The sequence below is a fragment of the Kogia breviceps genome, chromosome 13 (genome assembly GCF_026419965.1).
Source record: "Kogia breviceps isolate mKogBre1 chromosome 13, mKogBre1 haplotype 1, whole genome shotgun sequence".
NCBI classification, from domain to species: domain Eukaryota; kingdom Metazoa; phylum Chordata; class Mammalia; order Artiodactyla; family Physeteridae; genus Kogia; species Kogia breviceps.
The window spans coordinates 56,677,036-56,698,016 of record NC_081322.1 but is presented as its reverse complement, the minus strand read 5'-3'; positions in this window follow the sequence as shown (position 1 = coordinate 56,698,016).

Genomic DNA, 20,981 nt, shown 5'->3' with positions numbered 1-20,981 from the left:
CATATGTTCCACTGGCTATAGTACAAAGAAAAGCATCCCATATTTCTAATATATAGTACATATTGTGGCCTGGGTCTATCCCAAGAAAAAGAAAGGTGAAATAATTTATAAGTCAGGAAGGACTCATAAGAGTGAAGAAGGCATTCAATGTCTGTTTATAAGACTTGTATTGAAATAACCATGATATAATGGTTAGAATAACATGGAAACTGTGACCACATTTTTCTAAACATAAGAGTAGGATTTTTGCTTTAAATCCATCATCACATAAAACATAATGAAATTTTAAGCAATAATAACATCTTAGTAAATGGCATGATTATTGTTATTGAGAAACAGATTGAAGCAGTTAGTAGACTGTTGGTTGACCTGAAACATTTTCTATGTAAAATGTAAACGTGGAGGCAGTGACCAATTTAATTTAATATGACTAAACCATTTTAATAGAAAGTGAATACTTCTGTGCCAGATTCTAACCTGAATAGTTAGGCCAGTTGTATTAGTTATTTATTGCTGCATAACAAATTACCCTAAAACTTAGCAGCTTAAAAATAAGAAACACTTATTGGCTCAGTTTCTGTGAGTCAGATATCCGGGAGCAGATTACCTGGGTGTTCCTCTGGCTCAGAGTCTCTTATTCTCAGGAGCTTGCATTCAGGAGTCTGCAGGGACTACAGTTATCCGAAGGTTTGATTGAGGAAAGAAATCCACTTCCAAGCAGTCACTCACATGCCTGGCAAGTTAGTGCTGGTTGTTGGCAAGAGGCCTCAGGACATAAACCTCTTCATAGGGCTTCTTAAGTGTCCTCATGACATGGCATTTCACTTTTCTCAAAGCAAATGATCCAAAAGGAGCAAAACATAAGCCACAGTGTCTTTCATGACCAGCCTCAAAAATCACTCATTTCTTCAGTATCCTTTTAGTTACATAAGACAGCCATATATCATGTGGGAGGAGGCAACACAAGGGTGTGAATATCAGGAAGCATTCAGAATCATTGGTGGCAATTTGCAGATGTTTAGTAGGATTCCTATCCTCTACAGACTAGATCCTAATAGCAACTTCTCTCCTGCATCCCAGTTTTGACAACCAGAAATGTCTACAGACATTGCCAAATGTCCCCTGAGAAAGAAGCCACCCTGAACTGAGTTCTACTGTGCTAGAATAATGAATCTAACAAAATGAAACTTACCTAATATAAATACTTCATGAGGTAAAGAATGCACTGTCTTTCTGGTTTAAATTTTTATGTCCTGTGCTGGTGAATGAATAAATAAATGAATGAGTAAATAAATTATTAAAAACCCAGTTCTGAACTTATATTTAAAAAATAGAATAACATCTCTTCAAGATGAAGAAAATCCAACTGAACAAAAAATGTTCTGTGTAAAAGACAAAATTCGGTTCAACATGAGTCAATATTAATATCACTCCTGAAAACAAAAACCAAAGCAAACAAACAAAATGAATGCAATGTTAGGATACATTAATAGAAGTAGAATATCCAGAACAAGTGACATGATATTACACTGACTAAAGTATGGCATTCAGTTCTGTGACACACAAAGAATAACACACATCTCAAGAAAATAACAGATTAGAATGATTCTAGGAGTAACTACAGATGAAGTTTCTGAAAAACATGTCATAAGATGAATGGTTGAAATAAATAAGGTAGTTTAGCTTAAAAAATGTGATGCTGGGGGAACAGGAAAATTTCAGAGATCTGAAAAATAATCATGTGATTAATAAATTCTGTGTATTCCAGAAGACTGAATTAGAATAAATGTACTAAGTTTTAAAGAGAGGTTTGGATTCGAAGGAAATAAGGACCTTTTAAAGATAGAGCTTTTTCAAAAATGCAGTGGTCTTCTACCTTAAAAACCTCATGACTAGCTTCTATTTCTGAGACTCCATGAGTCTTTAATGATCACATTAATAATATCCTCAAATTACTTTGATATTCAAATAATGATGATATCCACATAGCTATATTAACTGTACTATGATAAAAATAAAATATTCAAAAGATATCTAGATTCAAAATTCATTTGCTGTATTTTTCTTTAGAAACAATTTGAAATCTTTAATTATAATCATTGGTACAATAAGAAAGTCAGCAACCTTTTTTAAAATTTCTATAAAATGAAAGATGTTTTAGTCTACCTTCACTGACTAAACAATGATTTGGTAAGAAATATCAGCAGTGAGTAACCAGAAATAACCAGAAGTGGTAAGATAAACTAAGGAATGATCTGATGTGCAAATGTTGGAAACAAAACAAAACAAAACCCTGGAGATACAAATGGAAGCAGAAGGGAGAAAGAAAGAGCAGTCCTCAGACACCCACTCAAAAGCACAGGGCTTGGCCTGAATCGCCAGGGTTAGTTCCCAGAGGAGAGAGCTGTATATCAGACCCTCCTGGCTAATCCTGTTACAGCAGCTCAAGGCTTCACTTGTTCAACTCAGCCCACGTAGTCTCATCTGGTTTTAAAGAAAGTGGGCCTATTAAAGACAGAAGGAATGTTTTGTATGGACCAGGCATTCCTCAGGTCTCCCCAAAAAGGAAGATTTGCCTCTGCACAATAAACTAGGAATTTCCTTGAGGACAAGTGGGAATTATTACTCTGAGTTTCTTAAGATTATTTCTATGATTGGCTTCCAGCAATGCACTTCAACAGTGACCCAAGTCATTGATAGATTTATTTAAAAGAAATATTAGAAGCATAGGAGGCTTCACAAGAAGCATTGCTTTCCTATAAGTCATTATCTGAAGATTTTTAGCTACCACCATTGCTATAGTATCTTCAAATACCCCTACCACTATCTGTTCAAACCCTACTATGTTCTATCTTTTTTTGACATTGGCCTCAACTGCCTCTATTTCACTGCTACGTTGTCAGCTGAGTCTGTACTGCTGCCCTGTGGCAGCTACTGTAACATCTACTAAAAGTTGCTTACTGATGCCAGAGAGCATCATTTCTTCTCTTCACACTGAAATCTGAATTGGCCCTAAACCTAGACACATATAAAGACCACCTGACTACCACCACTAAAAAAACTTTTTTAGTACAGATGTTTTACCAAAAAGGAGATATGGACCCAGCAGACTGGTCTTCCTATAGATATTGCAGAAACCAAGAAATATTGGGTTCAACAAAACACAATTCTTTAGTATGCTATTATTTTTTGTTCCAAGAAAAAAAATAGCCAAAAGAAATTAGAGGAAAACAAATTAGCTGCCTTAAAAAGAGCACAGATTTTTTTTTTTTTCTGCCTATAAGAAACAAGATATGGAGGGCATATAATGACATAAATTAAAGAGAATCACATATGTGGAGAAACTCAGTAAGGTCATGCCTCATAGATGGATTCTGTCCCCACTGTCATTTAAATCTCACTGATTTCTTTGGCAAGGGCAGAATTGACAAGAAAACTATAATTATGCCTCCATCGTAAGGAACTTTAATACTTCGTGGAATGAGGAAGAAGCAGAAATTACTGCTTCAGACAAATCTTTAAAGATTCGTTCAGTGTTAAAGAGTGCTAAATTTTGGGAGTTGTTTTCCAAGGCTAACCTCTGAATCTATTGACATTTGTTTATTAACAGGACAAACTAGTTACTAACCTGACTTAGGAATACATCCCGAAGAATTAAAGGCTCCTTTTAGTTGACAAAGTTTATTGTGAATTCAGTATCATCTACCATTAATCCCAAAGGATTCCTCACACCTGGGCAATCATCCGGGTGTTATTTAAATTCATGTCTCCATTTAATTAAGTTATGCTATACGTAATGAAAACTAGCAGCCCACCAAATAATTTCACTTCATAAACATATCTAACAAGTGGAGGAAGGAATTTTTGTTTTTTTATGACCCAAAGTTTCCACTCAATGTCTCAGACAAGGCTACTTCAACACGTACAAAGGATGACTAGGAAGAATGAGACTCATAAAAGCAGAATAATATCAGAGTCAGTTTTTCCTTCTCAAGTAACAATATTCATGTCATGTGCTTGCCAAAACCCATTCATTTTGGAAACGTTTTTCTCCTGCTGTTCTCTCAACATGCATCTAACAAAATACAAGTTTGCTAAAAAGCAGGATAACTCCAGTGGTATAACAATGACAAAGAAAGGAATCCCCCCCACACACACATTATGTCATTGTATCCATAGTCTTAAACCAAACTCAGCCCAGACCAGCCTCATTTTTTAAAACCATATTTAACAGGACATCAGGAAAACTTCCAAAGACAAAGACAGTACCTTTCCTAGGAGAACCAGGAGTTTTTTAATCAGCAATGTAACACTCTCAGAATACATATGTTGTGTTGATCCTGTGAAACATGGCACTTATTCATAAGAGCTGAGAAAAGCAGGTGAAACCCTGTGTGACCACCCTGCTAAAGGTTCCATTGTGACGGCTACTTCAAATGGTAAAAAGTAAACACAGACTCTCAGGAAAAGTACACAGTGTGAGCCATGTTCAGTTGCTGAAACTTCCATAGTAATAATTTTCTTCTCACAAACACCACACAAGAATGGAGAACTTTGACATAGTAGGCAAGTCCTGGGAAAGCTGAAAGGATCTTTCTACCCAGCAGAAAAAAGCAAAGGATTTTAAAAAGTACAATTTTCTGTAAGGCATTGTTGTTTTAAGTAGTAACTGATATTGTATGTATAAAATACATAGTTATATACGTCAAGAATTTATATAATAGGAATTTAATAAATGATAGTGTTATCCCCCTTAATATATACTATTTAAAATGACATATATTTAAGCTGAATCTTTTTCTTAGTTTTAAAAGAAAAATCAAGAATCTTTTAATTTTAGATACTCATAAAACAGAGAGATCCTCAATTGTTTCTCCCAACAAAGAAAATAATAACCACGTACAGTGTCTATGGTAACTGTGTCAATGTGTAACTTATTTTTAACATGTTGATTTGAGTTTCTAAACTCTTAGGTCTAATGAAATAATTTAATTCCCAGAGTCCCCACATGTATAAAACAACATGAGGGCTTCACATGTGATTTTGAGAGTGAAATCAATATAGTAAGAAAAAGCATACACAGTCTCAAGTTCACTGCTGGTATTAAAATCTATATCTAACTCTAGGGTCCTTCATTAACTTTAAATGTAAGTTTCAGGGAAAATTCAATGGAATTCTGAAGGGGCAACAATTTCCAAAGAATTTTAGAAGAGCAGAATAATAATTTTATTTAATATAGTTTCTTTTATTTCAGAAACTGAGGCTTTAAACAGTACATATAAGGTTTATCAAGTATTACCTTATTCCATGTCACTTTGTGTTTTATGTGAGTACATCTTTTGTACCTGTCATATGAGACAATTTAGTCTGCGAAAAAAATCAAAGTTAGGTTTTGAATAACAACGTCATAATTCTAGTAGGATGCCATTCTAATGTAAATCCTTCCTCTGTTACCTAAAAATCAATGGCTCATTCTAAATCAATTAAATAAAGCATCCATAAAACCATGTATATTTTGCCAATCAAATATTTCTCATGATACATTTCAAATATTTGATTTATATGCTAAACTATATTACTTAATCACAGAAAGTATCAGCCTTAATTTGAAGCTACAATGAATTCAAGATTTAGTGGAGGAACAAGTATGAAATGGTTTACTAAACTATCTTGCACAAATAAAAAGAATAATTTTAAAAATACTGAGTCACAGTGGAGTTTCAGGGAGCATGCTTAGAAAGGAAGAAGACATGATGCGTTTTTCATCCTGGTGAGCTCTATCCACAAAGGCCTGAAGAAATAGAAATTGACTTGAAAATTGACATGAGAGATTTGGGTTAGATACAAGAAAAAATGTCCTAGTAGTAAACATCATGAAACCATTGAATGCTACAATGCATCGCTATTCTTTCACATTTGATCAAAATTTATAGGTCAAATCATATCTGGCTTGGTGTTGAGTATTATTCACATAAATTAAGATGATCTAATTTATAAGTATTTACAAGCATTCACAACAAAGGAATTTAAGAAAGTATTTTGAAGTCACTTTCAGCCATAAACAAACAAAATATTTGTGGTGATCTTTCCTCGGGCTGGGTTAAACCCTCCCTCTGAGCCCTGCAGCATGCTGTACACATCTCTATCACTGCATTTACCAGATTATCTAATGATTTACTTAATGATGTACCTGGTTGCTCATCTAGATTATGAACTTCTTAAAGTATACAACTATGTCTTTAAATGCCTTGTATCCCCAAAGTTTGTGGTCTAATACAGATTCAATAGTTATTGAGCTCAGAATGTAAGTAAAAAAGATCTACATGGGGGGAAAAATGTGTCTATCACCCAAACATCTGTAGCAAAATGGAAAATAATGTCATAATCCAATGAAAAATAGATGACTTCCAAAAGATATATCTGGGCTTTTATAATATCAACTTTATAACAGAAGAGACCTTATGATTTAGTGATTTTATTTAAACATTAATCTGGATCATAATATGCTATTCCACTTAGAAAAAAAAAAAGCAAAAAGGAAGGCAGTTGCGTTCATCCAATTTATATGAAAATACTTATAGATATATTTTATGAAGAATGTACCCAAGGGGAAAATATGTTTTAAACCCACAAAATAAATATAATTGTTTTAAGCTAGATAGAACTTTAGAAATAGGTGACTTCAGGTTCTCATTTTAGAGTCGAGTAAAAACATTGAGAAACATTAAGAGGCATAATGGATGGGCCTCTGTGCAAATCTCAGCTCTGCAGGAATACGACTCTGGGTAAATTATTACATTTGCAATTTAATTAATCATTCTGAACTTTTAAAAATAAAATGGGGTTAAAAATATTTTATAGGCTGTTGTAAGGGTTGAAATGAAAGAACACACCAGGTCCATAATAAGAGCTTAATACATGTTACTTATGAGGGATAAAAACATTATAGAAGAAAGAAATTTATTAGTTATTGAACCACTGGCAAATTACTTTTATCCCTCTGAATCTCAGTTTACTCATCTGTATAATGAAAATAATCAAACTTACTGGTTTAAGTTGAATAATGACCACCCAAAGATATCAAGTTGTAATCCCTGGAGCATGTAAATGTTACCTCATTTGAAAAAATAATCTTTTTATATCTAATTAAGAATCATAAAATTAAAAGATTAACCTGATTATCTTTATCCAGGTAGACCTTAAATACCATCACAAGTGTGCTTATAAGACAGAGTCAGAGGGAAATTCCACACGGAGAAGAAGATAAACAAAGAGGAGGGAGCTGTGTGAAGATGGCAGCAGAGATTAGAGTGATGCAGTCAAAAGCCAAACAATGTCTGAAGCCACCAGAAGCTGGAAGAGCAAGGAATGGAATCTCCCCTAGAGCCTTCAGAGTAAGCATGACCCTGCCAAAAACTTGGTTCCAGGCTTCTGGGCTCCAGAGTTATGAGAGAATAATTTTTTCTTGTTTTAAGCCACCAGATTGATGGTAATGTTATGGCAGCCACAGGAAACTAATATAGGAGCCTTGGATGATTTTTGTACATACAAATACAAGTCCATCATGATGGGAGAGGGGGCTGCAAACATCGTCCACCCATATCTATAATACAAAAAACTCAAAAGCGATTCTAAATTCTGACCAGTTAAGTCCCAAAGAGTCAGAGTCAAAGAAACTTGAGCAAGTAGGGTTTATGATGGTGTTCTAAAGCTCCATATGAGATCAGACAGTCAGCTATAGGAATATCAAGCACCATCAAGAAGAAACAGGCAGGAGGGAAGCTCATGTGAGTAAACATAAGACAGTGAGATGATATTTCACCTGTTCTCTGAAGTGTTCCCATTAGTTTGTTGCAAGGATAGGCTATATTTTTTTCTGTAGAGCCGAGGATGAACAGTTGAGGAACATAACTATTTCATTAAAGTCCACATATGACTATTAGATCCCCCCAAAAGTGGTAAATAAATAAATAGTGGTGCAGTTATTACTGTGATTATTATAACATCAAGTTATAATCTGTTATTAACATATTAATGGAAGAGTAGAATAAAAAGCTGTTTTATCCAGAACTCTGTGCTCTCCATTTCATTATGCTGTCATCTATACTCTCCTTTATTTTTCATACAACTTATGATATGGCTTTAATCTACTTTTCTAATCTCATTTCCTGCTACTCTTCAACAGATACATACACCCTGTGCTCTAGCCTATCTCCTACACAAATAGCTTCTGAATTTTAACATCTGCAAGTCTACAGTCAAGTTTTTCACAGCTCCCTCGGCCTGGGATCTTCTACTTTCCTCACTCTTTACTTGGTGAAATCCTGCTCTAAGAGATCTTCCTGGTCATTGCTTTATCACCTCCATCACATTCCCAGTTTAACTGACATCTCCTTCTCTGTGTAAGTATCATAGCTCAGTCATTTAACCAGTGTTTACTGTAGGTCATCTATGTGTTCTGTTCTTTTTCTTTTTCTTTCAAGGCTTTATTAAATGATTGTTCAGCTTGTAGTCTCCATTAGAATGAGTTCCTCAATGACAGGTATGCTCTTTTTTTGTTGTTGTTGATTTCCAAAGCAACTAGACATTGCTTTGTCTAGGGTAGACATTCAGATTTTCCAAATCCACCTAGAGCTTCAGACATGGATGGTAAACTTAAAGCTTTACACTAGACAAAAAGCCAAAAAAGAGCTCTTTGAAGAAGAAATAGGAGTATTATAGTATCAGGCAACATAACTATGTTACACTCCATCCAAAAATGTACTTGGATTTTCCAAGTGAGAAAAGTCCCAAGACAAGCTTCTTTACTAATTTTTTTAAACGAGCCAGTACAATCATTTGAAAAATGAATGTTATTTCTGTACTTTCAGTTACTAATGCTAGCCTATCAAATATCAAGTAGAGTACTCACAGAGAGAGACAACAGCAGGAGATTTTACTTGCTTGTCAATACATTTTGGAAACACTGGAATGATCAGAGTAAGGAAGCAAGAAGCCTAGGTTTAAGAGCCAATTTGTTTACACTGGTGAGTCTATCTGCAGTGTGAGTCACAGAGTACAGCCAAGGATGACTGAGAAGAGAAGAGTGTGAATAGAATTTATCTGTACAAACCCCCGAAGCACCCTTGGCATGATTTGTGTAGATCTGCATGCTGTTACTCAGGCCTGAAGCCCATTTCAGGGAGCTCCAGAGACTCTCAGGTTGGCCTCCACCCTTAAAACCTGAAGTAGGATGGTCAGTTGCCCAGATCAAGCCTATGGGAATGAGTCAACTTTTCAAGACCTACAGGAGAAAAAAAAAAATGTAGGAAATTTGGCCAGCCTTGAAAATTAAGAATGAAAATAGGCACCTATTATGACAGCACTGCAGGAAAAAAAAAAAAAATCTTTCCACATGGATGTCTATTCTTCAGTAAGGATTTATTCCTAAAAATCAGACCCATTTACTGCTGGGGAGATTAAATCTCTGGAGAAGCCATTTAAGGACTCCTGGAATAAGATTCATACAAAAATTAAGCAGGGGAATTCATGAGTAAAGAGGGATACCTTAACATCACTAAATATTCTAGACAGAATAGTAATAGCATGTACATTCTTTTTTTAAAAATTAATTAATTAATTTACTTTTGGCTGTGTTGGGTCTTCGTTGCTGTGCGCGGGCTTTCTCTAGTTGTGGCGAGCAGGGGCTTCTCTTTGTTGCAGTGCGCAGGCTTCTCATAGCGCTGGCTTCTCTTGTTGCAGAGCATGGGCTCTAAGCTCGCAGGCTTCAATAGTTGTGACACACGGGGTCAGTACTTGTGCTCGTGAGCTCTAGAGTGCAGGCTCAGTAGTTGTGGCGCACGGGCTTAGTGGCTCCGCCTCATGTGGGATCTACCCGGACCAGGGCTCGAACCCATGTCCCCTGAATTGGCAGGCTGATTCTTAACCACTGTGCCACCAGGGATGTGCCACCTAGCATGTATGTTCCTAAGTAGTCCTTATTCTGTATTAACAAATCATGTAAATATGTAAGATTTAGCAGGTACTTTTCATTCAAATTTCTCAGAAAATACAATAAGCAACCTCTCCTTAAATTATTCCTCAATCACAGTAATTTGTGTCAATCATTTCTTTCTAAAAATGGCAATATACTGTTACTATAGTTAAAACCAAGAGTGGAAGCTGCCATACATAGGTGTGAATCCCCCTTCTGCCACCTGCCAACTTAGGACCTTGGGCAAGTAACTAAATCTTTGAGTTTCAGGTTCAGTTGAAAATTAAAAGAATAATTCCTAAATCGAAGAGTTGTTCGAGAATTAGCATATGTGACACTTTTGTTAGTATATCCTGCACATAGTAGGCACATAATAAAAAATAGTTCTCATATTATCAATAATTAATTATGCTAATACTAGCTGTAGTAACAAATAAGTCCCCAGATTCCGTGGGTTAACATAATAGAAGCTTATTACATATTATCCAATTCAGGTGTCCCTCACTGGAGGAGGAGTTTTTTCACTATGGTAACTTAGGAACCCAGGCTGTTTCCATTCTGTGGGCCACTCATTCCCTAGGATTGGAATCCTTTGTTCCAATTAAGCAATAAGGGAAATAGGCTGCAAAAGTTTCAGCCACTGTTTTAAAAGCCCAGTCTTATAGTGACAAATATTACTTCCATAGATATTCCATCAGCTAAAACTAATCATATGATCCACCTGGACGCAAACAGGATTGGACAATGTAGTTCAAGGTGGAATAGCTTGCTTCTAGTGGTAACTCAACAGTATAGAAGAGGAAACACAAATTCCATGTGGACCACTAGCCACCTCTGCCACAGTCAGCACCTTTGGCTATTAAATATTGTTGTGCACTTTTCTTCCTCACCAGAACACAGTCACCCCTGCCCCAGGATATGTAATTCCAAGTTCCACCCAGTCACAGCATCCAGCTCAAAATCTCGGAGTTCTGAGAAATACACAGCCATCTCCATCAGATCCACATGTGGCAACTCATGGTCTGGTAGCCTATGAATCAAAAAGCAAGTTGTCTTCCTCCCACACCCCTGATATCCAATATACAATGTGGCAGCAAGAACAGGATAATCACCATAAAAACTCCCACTGGTAAAAGGGAATGATGGAAACACATGGTATCCCTGGTCCACGGCAATCATGAAATCCTGCCAGGCAGGCATTGTGAAGACCTCTACCCTGGCAATGATCGAAGTTCTCTGATTAGTCTCTGGATCAAAATTTCCTTGTCAATACAATTCTTTCAAAGTTAGTAGGCTTCTGATCTGTTTGCTTCTAGTGAATTCCATGTGTCAATAATGGCAGCCAAAGTTCTTTTATCTTCACTACAGAGCTGAGCCCAACTGTTTAGTTGAAGTCTTAATGAGACTTTCTCAATCTTATCTCATCCAATTGGGGTCCAGAGCCTTAAGCTTTTCCAACCCTTGTGAGGTCTGAGATTTCAGGATTTTATCTATTCCCTTTTATTTATGCTCTCAAAACCCAGTCAAGTTTTGCCTGAATTCATCTCTTTCTTATCTTATCTTATAAAATGCAGCAAGTAACAGTAAATACAAACTATACTATTCTGTTTTCCAACTTCTGGCCCTAGAGCCACAGGCTTGGAAGGCATATGGCCTACCTTCAAAGTCATCACAGGCAACATTTTATCACAAGTTCTGTCACTGCAAAACATGCATCTCCATTTCCCCAGCCTCTAATATCTCTTTTATCACCACCCAATCTTGACGTCAATCCTACATATTTATGCTTTTTGAAAGCAGCAACCCCCTTTCCAGTACCAATTTGGTTAGGTAACACTAGCGGCTATAACCAAAACCAATTTTGTTAACAGTAGACGTTCATTTCCCAGAAACATTCCAATTCTTATTAAATGATAAATCTGTGTCCCAGTCTTATCAATCAAGTGGTTCTGCTAGCAGATGGGAAAAACTATATGGAGATGCCCTGTCAGCTTCTTAGAGCCAAGGCCTGAGTATGACACAGACCATCGCTTCTCATATTCCAATGATAAGAATGAACCATATAGCTATACCTGGATGCAACAGTAAATGTGAATTATAGTCCCTGGCTGGGCAGCGATCTACCAGACTATCTACCAAAGGGAGAGCATGAATTTTTGTTGATTAGCTAGCTTTTGGTTTCATAAATAATTAATTAATAGCACTAATATTATAGAATAACTGATCATAATAAAAGAGCAGGATATAGGATATTAGAGCACAGTTCAATGTACTGAGTCTTTCTAACCTGTAGCCTGAAACAAAAGATTTTTAATTTCCCTAGGAAAACAATTTCCCTTTTAAAAAGAGGTTAGGCTCTTGAGATTCATCAGGGAACAAATCAAAGGTCCCTGCCCTTGTGAAGCTTATACCTAGCAGGATGTTTAATATTTTACAGATAGCATGAATCCTGTAAATACAGTGTTAATTTTTGAGGCAGTATGTCTTTAAGATTGGGGTCAGCCCCAGTCGGCCCATTCTTATCCATACTTATCCATTAACTGAGCTGTATCCTTGGGCAAGATATGCAGCCTCCCCAGTCTCTAAAACTGAAAAAGTAATATCTCTCCTTCTTACTTTATACATTTGCTTCAAGGGTCAAAAGTGATATTATATGTAGAAAATCATTGAACATTCAGGTGTGTTAAGAACCAGTGATGGATAACCTGTAGGCCCTCCAGCTTCGAGAAGTGGAGAGATATCTAATTCAGGGTAAGAGATTATAAATCTGTCCAGATTTCAAGATCTTCTTTCTCTAACCAAAATTCTTGGCATGATTTTTATTTCACTCTTTCTTATCTCACAGTCATTCTATTAGAATTTCTGTCAGCACCCACGTCAAAATATACTAGTATCTGGATACTTCTTACCACTTTTATCACAAAAACCCTCATTTAAATACCCATTATTTTTCACAGGTTAGTTTCAGCGACCTCCTAACTAATCTCCCTGCTTCAATTCTCTCTGATGGCCACTGTCCTCAGGGTAGCCATACTGATTTCATTCATTGTTTGTCAGAGTTCATCATGAGTAGTCCTCAAAAGAGACTTATTTTCCTCAGAGGAAAATAAGGTGGATAAATAATATATTCTCTTCATCCTTTCACAAAATGTATCCAGAATCCTAACATTTTTTACTACTCTCATCCTGGCCCTGAGCCTTCGCATCATTCCCATGAATTGTCACAACGGCCCCCGTTTAGGTGTCTTGCTTTCATTTTGCTCTATAGTCTATTCTCTGCATAACAAGGAATTAGACTCTTCTGCTCAGAATCCTTCAGTGATTCCAGATCATGCCAAATAAACTCCGAAGTCCTACCCATGTCCATCAAGACACCTGTGATTTTCCCCCTGGCTCCCTCTCTGGCCTTATCTCCTTCAGTCCTCCCCCTTTGCTCACTCAACTCCAATTTGGCCTCTTGGCTTTTTTCTAGAACGCTGGCTCAGGTGTGGCCTCACTCCTGCTTCCTTTTGAAATCTTGGCTCCCAGATATTCACAGGGCTTTCTCTCTCACTCTGCCCAGAAACAAAAGGAGGACTTCCCTGACCAGACGCATAGAAAAGAACATTTGTTTGGAACTACCATTCACTATCTCCTTATCCTGGTTTATATTACATATAGAATTTATCCCCATTGCACATGTGTTGTATTTATTTGTTTATTGCCTATTTCTAACTTCCACCAAGAATATAAGCTACAAAAAAGAGATTTTGTCAGTTTTGTTCAGTCACTAGAATATTACCCAACACATAGCACATGCTCAATAAGTAACTTTTAAATAAATAATTGGTTTTTAAGAATATCAATTCCTATTCACACTGTTCTGTTTAATAAAGCAGGTATTCTAAATTATAAGAGAATGATCCCCCCTTGCACACTCCCCCCTGCGCACCCCCCCACCCCTGGATTCAGTAGAGATATTTTTTATTTTATTATTTTTTAAAATTTTTATATAATTTTTAAAAAAATTATTTTTTGCTGCACTGGGTCATCAATGCTGCGTGCAGCCTTTCTCTAGTTGTGGTGAGCAGGGGCTACTCTTTGTTTCAGTGCATGGGCTTCTCACTGCAGTGGCTTCTCTTGTTGCAGAGCATGGGCTCTAGGCGCATGGCCTTCAGTAGTTGTAGCACATGGGCTCAGTAGTTGTGGCTCAAGGGCTGAGTTTCTCCATAGCGTGTGGAATCTTCCTGGACCAGGGCTCGAACCCATGTCCCCTGCATTGCCAGGCGGATTCCTAACCACTGCGCCACCAGGAAAAGTCCCAATATTTTTATTTTAAATTAATAAAAATGTTTTCTATAAATATTTTATTCTTTCTGAATCAATCCTTATATAAAGAAGGTTTCTCATAATCATGCTAAGCCAATGTATGTTATTATTAGAATAAGACTATCTTGACATGTGACCTTTACAAAAGTGACTTTTTAGTCACATCCAAATGCATGGGACATCTTCATTTATATTATTAGTTCCATCATCTAAACTAAAAGGTCATGAACACACACAGAACTGTGCACGTATACATGCATTTCTACATCTATAGATTAAGTAGGTAGGTGGATAGATTGGTAGATAGATAGATAGATAGACATTTAAATATCTTTATCTTTCTCCTTGGGCTACTATTTCTGAAGTGGCATGGTGGGAAAGAGGAGAACATGTGCTTCTGTGTTAAGTACATATCTCAGAAACCTTGAAATCTCAGTATAAATTCTATATAGCCCAGGAAAGGCAGATTTTCATTAACATATATATATATTTTAACATCTTTATTAGAGTATAATTGCTTTACAATGGTGTGTTAGTTTCTGGTTTATAACAAAGTGAATCAGTTATACCTATACATATGTCCCCATATCTCTTCCCTCTTGCATCTCCCTCCCTCCCACCTTCCCTATCCTACCCCTCTAGGTGGTCATAAAGCACCGAGCTGATCTCCCTGTGCTATGGGGTTGCTTCCCACTAGCTATCTATTTTATGTTTGGTAGTGTATATATGTCCATGCCACTCTCTCACTTTGTCCCAGCTTACCCTTCCCCCTCCCCGTATCCTCAAGTCCATTCTCTAGTAGGTCTTCATCTTTATTCCCATCTTGCCTCTAGGTTCTTCTGACTTTTTTTTTTTTCTTTTTTTAGACTCCATATATATGTGTTAGCATATGGTATTTGTTTTTCTCTTTCTGACTTACTTCACTCTTTATGACAGTCTCTAGGTCCATCCACATCACTACAAATAACTCAGTTTCGTCATTAACATATATTTTTGAAAGTAATTTTTTCTCTCAGAATTTGGTACTTAATTGTTATTGCTTATTTGTGTCATATAATTACTGGAAACTCCTCACCAGATTTTGGCTAATTTAGTTATTCCTGTAATTAAATTTTCTGTTGAAATTCTTGGAGTTTTGCTTTCAATTGCCAACTATAGCGCATTTCAAGAATGCAATATCAGCAAGCAAACAAAATTAGCTGTAAGATAATCACTGCCCCCTTCCCAAAACAGAAAAATGAAGAATACATGGCAGATTAGCTCCCAAAATATACTCTCCATGTCAGAAACCTGGGCTCTGCATGTTAAAACACAAACTCTGACATTAATAGATTCCCCAGAAGACAAGGCTGAAAAGACACTGGACTTCTGCTTCTGGGAGCCACATTTGCTCAAGTGTTATGAGACAATTAAAATCACTATTTGAGGAATGAAACAACTCATAGGTTCTAGATTATAGATAGCTGTCCTTTGGAACACTATTTTAAAATTTAGAAAAGTTGGGAAATATTTTATCCCCCAGTAAGAACTAAACAAAACAAAAATCTATGAGAAAATGGAATGGAAAAAAACCCTTTCTATTTGTCTAAGTAATTTGATTACTTTGGAACTCATGTTGTGAAAAAAAAGTAATAAAACAATTAAAGGTACAGCTGCTCTAGCCATACACTTCTTAGATGGTATTCCTACAAGCTGGATCAGAAAAAATAAAAATTCTGTTGACCAGGCCCCTTGCTTCCTTCCAACCCCTCTGATGCTGTTTACCTATTGGCTCAGCTCCTCATTTTCCCTCCCATCCCATTCAAAATCACCCCTACCTGATTTTGTAGCATACCAAATTGAAAATGCTTCTGGGTTTTTTTTTTTTTTTTTTTCTAGTCTCAACTCTTCCTGATGTCATTTCTTCACAATCTCATTATATTTAGCTATCTAAAATATTTAGCTAAAAATAAAAAAATAAAAAAATAAAAAAAATAAAATAAAATATTTAGCTATATCAAATATTTTTTCCCAGTATGGCTTCTTTAGCATTGACTCACTCTATCTCCCTCACTGGCCTATATACACTCAGCTGATCTCAATATCCCCTGTGATTCTCAAAACAGAAGTTACAAGAAAGCCACATCAAAGGAGCTTTGATATAATTGAAAACATTTCCCTTTTAATATATATAATTCATTCGTGCATCTAGTTAATAAATGAGTTTTCTGTATTTGGCACTGTAAGGCATATAAACTCATGGAAGACATGGTTTCTCCACACCAGCACAATTATAATTATGTCGGCAAGAAAAATTATCAGAATCTCCCTAAAAGGTAGTGTCAGATAAGTGCTATAAAGTGGTATGAGCTAGTTCTTATAAAGGTACAGAGGACAGAGCAATTCCTCTGGCTGGGATAAGTATGGACAATAACAAAGGAGAGGCAGACTTTTGGTTCAGCCTTAAAGGAGGGCTGGACTTTTAACAGAGGACTTCATAATAGCTGAGAGATAGGTGTGAACCAGAGAAAAGAGGTGAGAAATTGCCAATGTAAGTGCCCAAAGAAGGGTGGTTAATCTACACCGACTCAGGCTTGCTTCCTGATCTATGGTAATAAAATAAAAATGTCAGACAAGAGTATGTCAGACAAGAGTGACATAAATGGCAAAGCCCTAGGTAAATAGGTTGGGATTTAGCATAGGATAGTGTTGTTTAAACTTTTTTGTTCACAAACTACAAAAGAATTTTGAAAATTAGATACCCCCTCACATATTTTTTAAGTTAATGTCTAAAGTAGTCATTACAAATCGAAATAGTTGAAGAGGATAAAATTTCAAGATAAGTATATATGTTGGCTTTTAAAATAATGTCACATTCCTCTTTTAAACATATCCAATAAAACCTGAGTGACACTTATACATATATAACTATCATCCATTTAAATAAACAAGGACAATCTCTTCTTTAAATTTTACATTGTTCATATTTTGTCTCGAACTTATGTCAATTCCCCTCTACAACAGAACTTTACCTAATACAGCTATATGCTTGAAAGTAGCATTGTTATTCCAGCACCATAACCCTTCTCTGACAAAAAAACATGAATATAAATAGAAAGCAATGGAATCTATTTCCCTTGTATTTGAAGCCTCTAGGGTTAAAATTTAGTGTTCTCTATTGAGTTATTAATACTACTAGTAGTAAACAATTTGTCAAAACAGCATACCTAGATTACAAATGTTGATAAATAATTATTAAACATAAAAGCAATTTCTTTTTGAAATTACTCCCTCAATGACACAGGTTTTCTTCAATTGGTTCATTATTAAAAAGTAAATATTTTTACTAGAATGAAATGAGGCACACATCAATTCTATCCTATTTTTCACCTTTAGAAAGGTAGCATAGGAAAAGTTCATAAAATAAGGAGATGGGAATTTTCATAGAAATGCCACAAACTTCTTTGAACTCTATCAGTGCTTTATGCTAAAATTCACATGGTGATCTATCAACAAAAATCATTTTTAATGATCTACCAGCTGACAACAAGATTAGGTTTTCCTTCAGTTTTGTTGAATAATAGGAAACCACCTGCCTTGAGAAAAGGATGGGGGAGATCTAATCATGCAAAGAAGCCCTGTGACAGACTACAAAATTAAAGAGCAGGAACCAAAGGGCACTTTCATTCCTGTGCATCCAAACTGGAAAGAATGTTCTCCTATCCATTTCAACTCACTTCAATGTAAATGCCAGCTGCAGCAATAGCAGAAGCAGCAGTACAGCCAGTTGTGAATATAAGTGATAATAATATGCATCTAAATGCTTAAATTAGTGAAGATGAAACAGAGTTTGAGTCATCTTTGTCAATCTGTATAAGATAAAAACCACTGTTATATTGCAAAAAGGAAATGAACACTTCTTTATGAAAGCTTTCACATTAAAGAGAAAATGTATTTCTATAACTTTTTATTGAATTTCAGTTGTCTTTAGTTTACTCCTTTCCAGGAAAACATAAATCACACAATTACATTTTTTTTTTTTTTTGGTAGAAAAGGTGGTTTACAATGTGCAAACAAGATTCCTCTGTGAAATTTATTCGTGCCTTCAGAACTACCCAGAGAATTGAAAATAAAAGCAAACCAAAGTCCCATAGCTAAGTTGAGCCAAACTAATTCTGAGATGTGCTCCAAACTTAGAGCAGACAATTTTTGAGTGAACTGTATTTGAAAGTTGGCAAAATAACTCCACTCCTCTTCCAAATAGAGAACAATGAAATTTGACTTGGACCAGTAGTCTCATACATTCTTACTTTGTGACTAATTCAAACTAGTTTCCCACCACCTTACTCTGAGAATTACTCATTTTACGAAGGATTAAAATGTAGCATTTTTATTCCAGCACTTTTTACAATATTTTAAAGAGATAGACATGGACTCCTTAGAAAAAGTAAAATGAAGCAATCTAAGGAAATTTTACTTCCAAGAAGAATAACAAAATATGTGAAAGAGAAATAAAACTATGGCGAGGAAATGTGGCAGCATGCAAACTGATTTACATTTCCTTCTATGCCAATGTACTAAACTTTCCAAATTAAAGGCCCTCTGGGGTACTTTCCAACTGAGTGCTCCCAGATCAACCAACATTATCAACTTTATTGAATTTTCTTTGCAGAAAAGTAGCAGGATTTCCATTGTAGACTCAACTAGATCTTTCAGTAAATTCCAATATCGAAAATTAAGGAAATGAAAGATGAAAAAGTAAAAATCCATTTATTGTTAATTAATGCTTATAAAATCCATATTTTAGGAAATTGAAACTTTTCACCTGAACCAAAAAAACAACACATAATTGATAACTTGGGGCAGTAAGTGTTTCTTATATTATTTTTTGCACTTTTATGAAATTAATTTCTCAAAGGAAATAGAAAGAAAAAAAAAAGGAAGAGTAATACATTGCCCTCCCAATATCTAAATATGTCTAACACAAAACATATGCACACACACTTTCTCATCATTGAAAATAATTCAAAAAGAAAAAGAGCGTATGTCTACTCAAAGATTCAGAGATGATAGGTTTGATTTGGTCAATTTAAAAATACTTCACCATAAACCATATCAGATCTGCATCTGTCTATGAATTCATTTGATAAGTTTCTAACTGTGGCATTGACTGATGCTATTCTACCAGAGAAATTAAAAATCTTTGTTCTGGGTTATACAGCAGGAAGATGTTAAATAGATCAATATATGCCATGCTGAGAGAGCTATTGGAATTATACACCTCTGGAGGATTCCCTTTTAATTAATCAGACTCTTCACAGAAGGAATTCTGAAAGAAAAATCCATATATCCAGACATTATTCATTTGATTTGTGGAAAACTAAGAAACATGAATTTGCCTAAAGTTATTTTTAGATAAAGTTGAAGTTGTTGGAGAACATTCAGTAGTCTTAAAGCACTCAGAGAAATGTAAAACAAATGAAAGATCTGTTATAAAATTTATATTGCATGTAGAGATACCTGATATAAAAACGCTGAAAAAAAGTATGAATTAGAATAGAACAGAGTGACACAAATGTAACTAAGTCTTGAGTCTGATTCCAGCATAACCATAGACAGACGGATTACCCAATTACATTTTCAAAATTCACATGTTTAGTCCTCTTTAAAAATACATATCCAACAAAAGAAACGATCATAGTTTGTCTTACAAAAAGAGAAAATAAATATCTCACACCACAGAAAAGATCGCTAGGGGCTTTCAGTGATTACTGTATTTCAGAAGCCTTGAAGAAAGATATGGATATAATTAAGCAAAAACAGCTCTGCACATTGACTGGTTCCACCATCCTCTGTAAGTATCCCGGGTTTTCTTTAATAATGTTCTCAGAAAAAAAAAAATCTGTTTCAATTTCTGTGAAAATACGTTCAGTCCTGTGTGTGTATCTTGGTTAGTGCTCTCAAAACATTCAGGTTTGGTGCCCTTCCAAATACTTTTTAAAGCCCCACTGCTCCATGACACTGATGGATTTAAACACAGGGGACTGGTGGCAAAAAAAAAAAGGAAGGTGTAGTGACTGAACACTATACACAGTTTCCAAGGTAATCCAAGTAAAAGCCTTAAACCAGCCAACATGAGATAATTCAGAATCTCATGGTTATTGCCAAAAGTAAGGCTTAACTTATTTTAATTATATTCATTTTCTGTTGCTGTTCAGAGTTTCTCATCAGTCATAAGATTATAGCACAGAGGGAAAAAAAAAAACCTCTGATCATGTTTTACCACAGTTATAATTCATGTCGTCAATAATCCAAGTCATGTGAATAAAACACATGCACTAATTGAAAAATAGCTAGGACAATACCATTAAATTTTTATGTGGACTAATTTCTAGCTGATAACACACACTTCATGTATATAACTCCAGACTCCCACCAAACCAAAGAGATGTCCCAGCAGGGAATGCTTGCTTACCAGAGAAAAAAATACTTTAATGACAGCACATAATGTATACCCCATGCACAACCCACAGGGAAGTCTGATTTCTTTTAACCCCTTTAGATAACATTCACAGTCAGTGGATTAGTTGTTCTTGTATGCTTCTGAATTCTGAGAGTTTTCCTTATGTTTTTTATCCCCTTATTGACCTCAAGTTACAATTTTTAATGTATCCGTATCTTATAATTCTACAGCAATTCTGAACATTTAAATAGTGGACAC